The sequence below is a fragment of the Bidens hawaiensis genome, unplaced genomic scaffold (genome assembly GCF_021521415.1).
Source record: "Bidens hawaiensis isolate Kalapana, Puna unplaced genomic scaffold, B.hawaiensis_p1.1 tig00020770_1, whole genome shotgun sequence".
In the NCBI taxonomy this organism is placed as follows: domain Eukaryota; kingdom Viridiplantae; phylum Streptophyta; class Magnoliopsida; order Asterales; family Asteraceae; genus Bidens; species Bidens hawaiensis.
The window spans coordinates 148,112-157,941 of record NW_027493193.1 but is presented as its reverse complement, the minus strand read 5'-3'; the positions used below and the strand labels follow the sequence as shown (position 1 = coordinate 157,941).

The window sequence follows — 9,830 nt, the reverse complement described above, 5'->3', positions numbered from 1 at the left end:
ATGCATATAAACTTAATAGATTTACAGTACATTGTCAATGCATTGACATTTCCTGGGCTTGGCGCACTGCCTTTCTAATCAAAAATCCGGAGGCTTCTCTCGAACCTTCTCCCAACTCAGGAATGTTTGGGGTTCGACCTTTGGTTGGACAGCTATGCTCCTGAAGTTCGGCAATGGACTGTTTCGGGGTGTTACGCCCTCCAGTGTCTTATTCAATCACCTAGTGGCTCATTAAGTGGCTATGCAAAAGAACAAAATATCTAAAATTGTGGAGTTAGTTACAGTCGAATATAAGGGACGAATTGATTACTCAAAATTTGAACTGTTTTAGTTGTGACTCCTACATGGTAACACACAATACCTCTCGAATTAAAGGAAGAAACACTCTATGGGTGTGTTTTTGACAATCTTCAACAAATTATTAGTATATAAACGATTATTCAAAATCAAATGAGTTGTCAACCATAAAGGTTAGTCCCATATAAAAGTTCACTTTCTGCAGTTCAATGGCATTCCTCTTCACTAAACTATAATATTTTAAGTGAATAAAGACATACATTCTAGTAATTTGACTAGGAAATTAAAGCCAGTTAGGGAAGTTACTTGATTTAAAGGAGCCTTTGTTAGTAAATTCTTTCACAAAATCAAGTTTACCTTTTCATCTTTACGCGTCTGGTAAATCAAGGAACCATAGGTAACAACTTGTATATCAACTAACAAGACATACACAAGGGAGTTGAATCATATAGTGAAAAAACCATATTTTCATTTAGCACAACAGAACCATAGGCTTTTGGTCTAGCGGTATAAATGTACCGCATTGGATAAGATTTTGTTTTTTTAAGTGTTAAGGGTTCAAGTCCTGACGTGATAAAAAACTGAATTTAAAAAATATAATTAGAGTGAAAATTAAATACAAATGAGCTTAATGGAGAAATCACATTACATCATAACAAAGTTTTTGAACTAAAATCGTAAACGATCTTATAACAAGAATCTTAAGACCAAATGAGGCGGAGAATTTTTCAAGGTGCGTTAATTATGTAAGTTGGCACGAGACAGCAACTCGAAATGGCGTAAAGTGACGATAGTAGGGTCACTTCTTAAAGCGGTTCTCGACCACCCACATTCTTACCGGAACACATAATTCTACCACAAGATTGTCATGTAAATGAAACTGTTCATCAAACATTAAACATACAAACAATACAATAAATAATAATAATTTCATATATATAACAAAACTTAAAAGAAAAAAATTACATTAACCAATTTTACAAATTACATTACAGTTGACAACAGTAAAAATTCCATATCCACCGACAGCCGGAAAACGACGACCGACGGCACACATTACACTAAGTTTGTCTCTCTAAAGAAAAGAATTGAATAAAACAAGTAGTAAGTAATAAGAATCCACCCATCTTTGAATTTAGAGATCCATTTATTCATATATAAGTTGTGAAAGGTGGTGGGATCCATCAAGGGAGGTGACACCTATGTTGTTATTTTGACTTTTTTACTTGTCGGTTCGCCAATCTTTGTTACCTTGTTCATTATCACTCATCTATTCTTTTGACCGGAACTTATTACTTAGTTGTGGCTTTCAAATTGAATCTTACTTTTTTAGAAACACGTTAATGGTCTCACTATTTATTTACTTTTGACTATGTGGAATTTAAAACATGTATTAGCAGCTAGCTTTACATGAAGTAACCGTTTTTACTTTTACTGCTACAAGTAAAATTAAATAAAAGAAAAAAACTAAAACTACGAGTTTTCTTGTATTTTCTCTACAAATTTCAACACCACCAATGACAAGCTTACAACAATCCCCAAAAAAACATAATAGTGAAGTCTAAAATATGGAAATGTAAGAAAAATACATGTAGTGAAGTCTAAGATGGATTTCACTTGTTAGTGTAATCCTTTTGTCAATGTATGAAATGACAAAACAATATATATTTTGCAAGGGTCTAACAAATGATTCCATTTGATGTGCATGATCCTACTAAGGATTTGTTTCTTGATCTAGTCGTACGTCGTTACTTATCTTGAAATGAGCTTCCATGCTTCAACGTTGTAGAAACAAAGAAAGGGAACTTAGGAGTGTGGAAGGTCGTAATCACTCATCATAATTTAAGAGTCGAATACAACTAACATATACAATGCATGTATGAATATAATATGCGTATAGAGAGAGATGGATTTTACCACATATAGATAGGAGAGTTATCCTTACACAAATGTGTGAATTTTCTCTCTTAAACTCTATATATAACTCAATACTAATATTTATATTCAAGAATCATGTGTTGTTTTCCGTTCTCATGTGCTTGCCAATTGGCATGTGAGGAGATCTTAGTGGTCGAGATATTCATTAGACAAATTCTTGTAAAGGTAAGGGAGATGGCATGCATATCTAACTCACATCAAATGGCTTGTAGTCCAACGGTACCAAGATGTGTGTAAAAGTGTTTCTCCCAAAATGGTTGAATTCTCGTGATGGACAAGATGTAGATTTAGAAGGTGCGTGAGTTAACAGTCTAAAAACTCGATCGACAGGGTACCCCTTGCCTTGCTTCCCTTGATTGAGTGAATGAGATATGTTTTTTTAGATAAATTACCTTTAGTATATCCCACAAACTCTACTCGGTCCGCGGCAGTCCCACACATAGGTCCAAAAGGCTATGAATCTATGATTTTGAATGTGAATACGTGAATAAAAATGGTAGATTCAATATTGTAGTCTTATTTTCAAGGTTCAAGGTTCTTATCTCACAGAATTTCAAATATATACTTACGTATTCAGTTTAAGTATAAATTGAAGATCATTAGAGCCACTGCTTAATCAATTATCCGTCGTCTTTTGAACCATCCGAATACTTAGTTTAATTATGTAATTAAGTTTTACGTGACGATAATTTTTATAATTTAAAGGATATAGAACTCTGGATAGTCAATTTACTTTATATGCGTTATAATTATATTACCAATCTGAATACACTTGTTCCATTAAATGCAGGGTGTATAAATTGGGATGGAACGTATATATCGGCACACAGCTGGATCTATGATATTTGACGAGCGTCATATCCACTTGGTAAACAAATCATATTTCTTAATTTTAGTAAAACAAATTGGGAAAATTTTGAATTTTTTTTACTTTTAACACTTATTATATTACTCACTAGGTTAGTGACCCATGTAATACACGAGCCGATACAAATTAACTTGAATTATAGTAAAAAAAAAGTTAGATAAATAATTAAGACATTAATTACATGAATAATATAAATTTATAATTGATGAGAGTGTTGATATAGTAAGAGATTAGTTTTAAACTTAATAAAATAAATTAATAATTATTATACAACATAAACATCACAAATAAAAAAACATATGCATAACTTCAGTAAAATCGTAAATAGAAATAAACATAAAAATTAATATAACAAATATGATTTACATAAACAAAATTGTACGTCTAGTCAACTGATATAGACAATATGACCTGAGATGAAATTTTAAAGGGTGCGATTTACAATCATGTCACGATTATTTTACAGTTCATGCCCTTTGCAAAATCTTACCTGAAAATTTTAGCCTGCTATCATAATGAGCTGTGCACACAAAATGGCTAGAATGTTTACCTATGATTATTTAGGAGATGAACCCTTTATAAAAGAACATAAAGTAAAAGGTCAAAGCGTAGCTTCTGAGTATGAGCATGTTATTTTAGTCAAAGCATTAATAATTGAATATAAATCAAATTCAAATTCAAATTCAAATTCAAATTCAAATTAACATCTAATTCTAGTTTAAAGTTTAAACAAATTAACTATTTAACATCACTAATTGTCTAATTTGATATCAACAATTTCAACATAACAATTTGACACCAGATGAAAGTTAATGAATGAACATAAATCATAAACTATATAACAAACAAACAATCAATCAATGAGCATGAACCATAAAAAATATAACCTTTATCAATGAACGAACATCAAGATTCTCATTGTGAAGGAGGAAAGCAGCAGGTGTGGTCAATGAGGGGCTGCCCAACTTGTTTCTTGATCTGCGGTTGCACCAGAATCTGTGAAATGCAAACAAAAATAGTCATACAATTGATTCAAACTGCCCTCATACACAACTTGTTAGAAAATTAAATATTAAGATTTTTTTTTATCATAACACGATTGATTAATATATTAAATAAAATGATCCAATTACAATAGAGAGGTGGATAAGAGAGCGACAAGCTGCATCACCACCCCCTTTTGAATGGCAACCCGATCCTACTGAAATGATCTAATTAAGATTGTAATTTCTCCTATACAATAATCTACTTTGAAGTCAAAAACAATTTTGTTTGGCTATAAAGTAAAAAGGAAACCTATTTAGAGTAGATACATTGAATCATTTTGAGACAAATATTTAGTATACGACTCATGTTTACTCTCCTCAGTCCTCACATTATTACTATATATCCTAGAGATTAATATATTTTTTTCAGAAAAATAACTTTTTAAAAATAATAACCTTTTGTAGGTGCCTGAATATATAAAAATAAATATAAAATTAACATGAAATTCTACCAAATTGAATTTACTAAAAAAAACTGTACAAAAATAACTAAGAAACTCACATCAACAATGAACGACACATTTGTCCAATACGAACAGGATCCTTGCTCATATGCATAAAAAGAATATCACCTGCAATATATTAAAAAGAGGTCACTAAGAAAAACTAAAATATCATTAGAAGCACAATGATTGTTCATAAGTGGTATATACACCAAACAAACTTGATTACTAAATTACAATATGAACAAAATATTACTTCAGTAGATTATGATATACACATGGCGACTTACTCGCTTAAATCAAGATTGCAAGATATGACATAACATAAAGCTAGCAAGCTAGAGAATCTGGCCAAACAAAAATTAATGAGACATCAAAGGTAACATAATATATGCGAATCATAACACTACCGGAATCAACAAAAAAATGCCTATTTGAAAACAGTATATGAATAAAAGTAGTATGTTAATAAAATGCACAACATCATCAAGCCTGTTTCTTGTTAATAAAAATTATAAATTTTCTCAGGCCTAACGATTGATACACAATAGAAATTGGATTACCTTGTTTTAGCGAGATTAATCGACGATACAACAGCACCACTTCCCTTCCAGACACCATTTACATAACTACCGAGATTCAGAAAGTTATGAACTGAAACCATTGCAAGGTATGGGACTTGTCCCACATCGGTTGTATGGGCAACTGATGTGGGGTTTATAAGCCAAATGGGTTCCCTCACCTATCAAACTAGTCTTTTGGGTTGAGTTCTTCTGTTTGGCTTGTAACACAGAGGCTCAATTCCAATTTCCGTCAAAAAAACGTACTCTTTAGCGAAACTCATATCTGCTCTAAACTGAATCAATCACAAAAACAAGAAATCAGTAACTACAAGCAAAATCATAGAAGCAAACCGTATTAAACTCTAAATGATAGTTGCAAATCGTATTACTGTGGTGTGGAGAATATAAACCCTAATTGTGAACAAGGGGTAGCTGGAGAATACGAATGTTGTAAATATTAATAACCCGTGGAAATAAAAACCCGAATAAAAGTTAATAAGCATGGGCGGGAAAACCAAAAACCTGGTTGATTATTAAGGGGACGCGCGTCCTATATTTGATTCCTTTATTATATAAACAATACAAGTTTTAGAACCACAACTGATATTTGGCAAGACCAATCAACACCTAATATTTTACGCCAATAGTCTAGAACCACAATTAATATTTGGTCATGTCTACTCTCTTGATGATATATAATATATAATGTGAAGTAACTTATAAGTAAAACAGTTTTACGTCTACATTTTAAACTTATATTTACAATAATTACAACTAGTATGAAAAGTCTAATTAGTTTTTTTTTTAACAGAGAAAGAGAGATTGGTTTGTTCATAACAAAGTCTGTCCATATGCAACACCAGCATTAAGGCTCGCCTTTTTTCGGTACCCCTTAACTGTATAACCAATATATTACCCTTACAACTGAACGGTTTTATGGTGTTTCCACATGTTTTCGGTTTTACATACTAGTTGTAAGGTTTGTTTGACAGTGGGCTTTTCATCAAAACAATGCAACTTATAGTCAAAACAAGTAAATAACATTTCCAACTCCCTTTCTCATCTACTTTCATCATTTACACAAGTATACTAGCAACTGTATCGTACCTTAACTGCCTACACTTAACAATTTTCGGTCATTCGTCATTCAGTTTACTTCATTCCATCTCAGATAGAAGAATTCTGCTAGTGGAAACCTTCTCTTCTAGACCTCAGTAACGAATCTTCAGCTGACCATCAAAAAATTCTTAGTTAAAACATTAACAACATATTATAACATATGACATTAACAATTAAATATATACGTGCTCATTTACCATGACCATCATCACTGTCGTCCCCGTCTCCAGATTGAGTTGTGAAGAATGGAGTAAGGTAGTTCCCATCTAATGCCCTTAAAGATGCAGCACTGCTTCCAAAAAACACAAAATTGTAAAAAAAGATGCGAAAATGATGAATAAATATATGAGATTGCTTACAAACCTTTTATGAAATTCTTTAAGTTTCATCTTTAGTCTGTTCCCAGATGATGTTGACGACTCTTCATCGTCAAAGAGTCGTGTAACCGTTGTTAGCTTCAAAGTTCTGATTCCAAAAGAAGAAAAACAGTTAAAAGGTAAGAAAATCTATAGCGATATTAGTTTATAAGAAAAAAAGGAAAATTCTGCTCACATCAGTCAAGTGGGGCTCATCTCCTACAACATGTAAAGCTTCGAGCATAGTACCGGTTGAGCCACCAATAAGCAAGACCCACATATACCATGTTAGAAACAGATCATAACAGTTGCTTACAAGGTACATGAAAACATTGTTTGTCAAATATTTTATAGTAGTTGAGTGCTTGAATAGTAATGGTCTAAAAGAGAGTGAATGGTTCAAATATTGTACTTACTAACTTTTCTACTTTGTTTGATACTTATTTTTTCTGGACATATGGACCTAACGCACTATTAAGAATTCAGATTTAAGATATACATGTTTTTATATGGAGAATCAGTTATTGGCAATTCATTTCTCCCCTAACATGTACTCAATCTCACTTCCACAGAAACTGGGTAAATCCTTAGTTTATATCGTAAGAGGAAAATAGAAAATGGATTCTTGCAAACAACAACGCTCCTTCCCCATATGGAGTTCGGAACCCAAAGGCAATCGTTGAGTGAACTGTATCTTCTTTGTGTTAGTTAACCTAAGCCGCATCCTTACTGCTATTCAACCCCCCCTTCGCCAAGCCATCAGATTCCTCCGCTGCCATCTGTTTTCTTGTTTCATTATTTGAAGCAAGCAAAACATACAACAATTGTCTGCATCAGCAAAAGCATAAGCTAGAATAACTGATCTGCTGACATGGAACCAACAAAGGTCTCAAGAAATCTGACAACTATAATGAAGAAATTTTGTCTAGATGAATTGCTCTTCACCAATGACTTTGTACTGCACCAATGAATTACAGCCATGTTATGTGTTAATCTTTTCATATTATATATATATAATGTGTCCCACTGAATATTAAACATAGCACTGGATTTATACAAACCTGTAAAGGGAAATTGCCATCTGCGAGTTTTGCAACAATCAAAAGAACACACACCAATACAAAAAAGTTCAGTGCTAGTATAGATGTCACAACTCAATATGGAAGTAGGATAACTAAAATCAGAACCAAACTTACCACGTCATATAAAACCGATTCATCAAACACTAGTGCGTAGAGATTCATGTCTATGCCAAGCTCCTATGGTGATTATAAATATGGTCATATACAATTGGAAAACAGGCAAGCGACGAACAAGTAAAGTTCACATGGTAAAAGCATATTCAGACCATTAAGTAGAACTGTAGCAGTCCAGGTTCATTCACGGTATACAAAGAGTTTTTCACAACCCATAAAATCTGGAGTAAAAATCTATGTGACCAATGAACTATCAGAGAATTTGGTGAAAAACATTGACAGCAGAATAAAGAAGCATGTGCATGCAGACTAAAATAGCTCCTAACGGTTTTTGCAATCTAGTACACATAAAACTGCTTAAAAAAGATTCAAGAACATGTAACTACATTCTAGAACCTATTAGATATATCCATATGGAGCTTTGCAAGAACTTATCTCCCACATCATATCATTAACATTTCCCATTAAGTGACGCCATAATAAAAGGCAGAATTTTACTGTTTGATTGTGTATTAACGTATATAAATTAAGACTCATAAACTAACATATCTTCTGTATCTAATTCATCTGAGCCCGTAGGATCGAGTACGCAAATCACCACCCTTCTAAAGCATTTGAATATTCATTTAGTATTATAGTATTCTATGATAAACGCCCTTTTTGATTTCTCCGTCTTTAAAAGAAAAGAAAATAAGTCACCCCCACTAATTTATTCTTCTAAATCAATACTGATAAATGAGGACATAAAATCAATGGACAGAGCACTTTACTTTAAACCAATTCAAACCTTAAAGTGAAGAGAAGTGTGACAGTATCCGTTGCTGAAATAAGGGTGCCGAACATCAGACACTCAACCAATGGAAGTCTGTACATGAGATACTGTACACACGGGTATTTGTCTCTGTGCAGGTCGAACTAAATTATGCACATGTGAACACATTTGCAGCCTTTCACATGTAATAAACTCAATCAGTAACTGGTTTAGCTATAAAACACATGTATATTATTCATTTATCAAATTAAACACTGCTTGAATGGTAACTCTGGCTAATCCGATGAATATCTGATAAAATCGAGGAGTAAGTTAAGAAAAAGTATAGTCTTGTTCAACAAACCATATAGAGCTAGTGACGTTTTAATTTATAATCCAAGGACACAATAGAAAAAAAGATGAATTCAACATGGGACCAGCTATGCTGTACCATAGCAATATTAAAGTCCATGTATATTATATGAATCTGCAGAAAAACCAGCAGATTGCTATAATTGATTAGGAATCTTAAAACATTTGAAAGAAAACAAAAGATGCTTACACGAATGTCTCAGCTAACGACGATATCAAATGGAAAAAAGCCGCCACAAATTTCTGACTTCGAATTGACTCTTGTGTCACAGGTGCAGGAACGGCATACGGCCCTAATGGCGGAGATGGAAGATACCCAGTCACGGTATGAGCATAATCTTGCTATATCACCGCACAAATCGTAAGTCACCCTAATATATATAGAAATAAAATACTGGTTAAATAACTAACATACCAAAACTGTATAGCATAATATAAACACATCCTATACTTGGCTTTCGTGCTCTAAATAAAAATCATCAATCTAGCTTGTCCAACAATAAGAACCTACAACCCACATGTACCCTGTATCATAAAAATCCCATGTGTCGCGATGTGGTCGCTCTCTCTTTTTTGGAGTCACCAGATTTGCTTGATTTTAAATGGAGGCTTCTCATGCATTTGACCCAAATTCATGGGTATGAGTCTTACCAAACCCAGATATTCCTTAAACTGGTTATACATCTCATTAAATTAAAACTTGTTCTCACCAAATTATTTATGTAAAAATCCTATAAAATAGGATATAATAAAAAAATAATATCTTATTTATTTTAAAAAAGATATATATATATATTTAAATTAAAAAACCAATTTGATAGTAAAAAAAATAAACGGGTCTTGGGCATCATCAAACTATAGGTATATTATTAACTTTCATC

General features: G+C 32.7%; 1 long non-coding RNA gene across 1 annotated transcript; it reads right to left on the bottom strand.

Moving 5' to 3' along the window:
* Positions 1-6,132: 6,132 nt before the first annotated feature.
* LOC143561667 (uncharacterized) lies at positions 6,133-6,706 on the bottom strand. Its single transcript, XR_013140353.1, has 3 exons — positions 6,638-6,706; positions 6,472-6,563; positions 6,133-6,384 (listed from the first exon to the last, which is right to left on the bottom strand). It is a non-coding gene; the product is annotated as an uncharacterized LOC143561667 (long non-coding RNA).
* Positions 6,707-9,830: the final 3,124 nt, after the last annotated feature.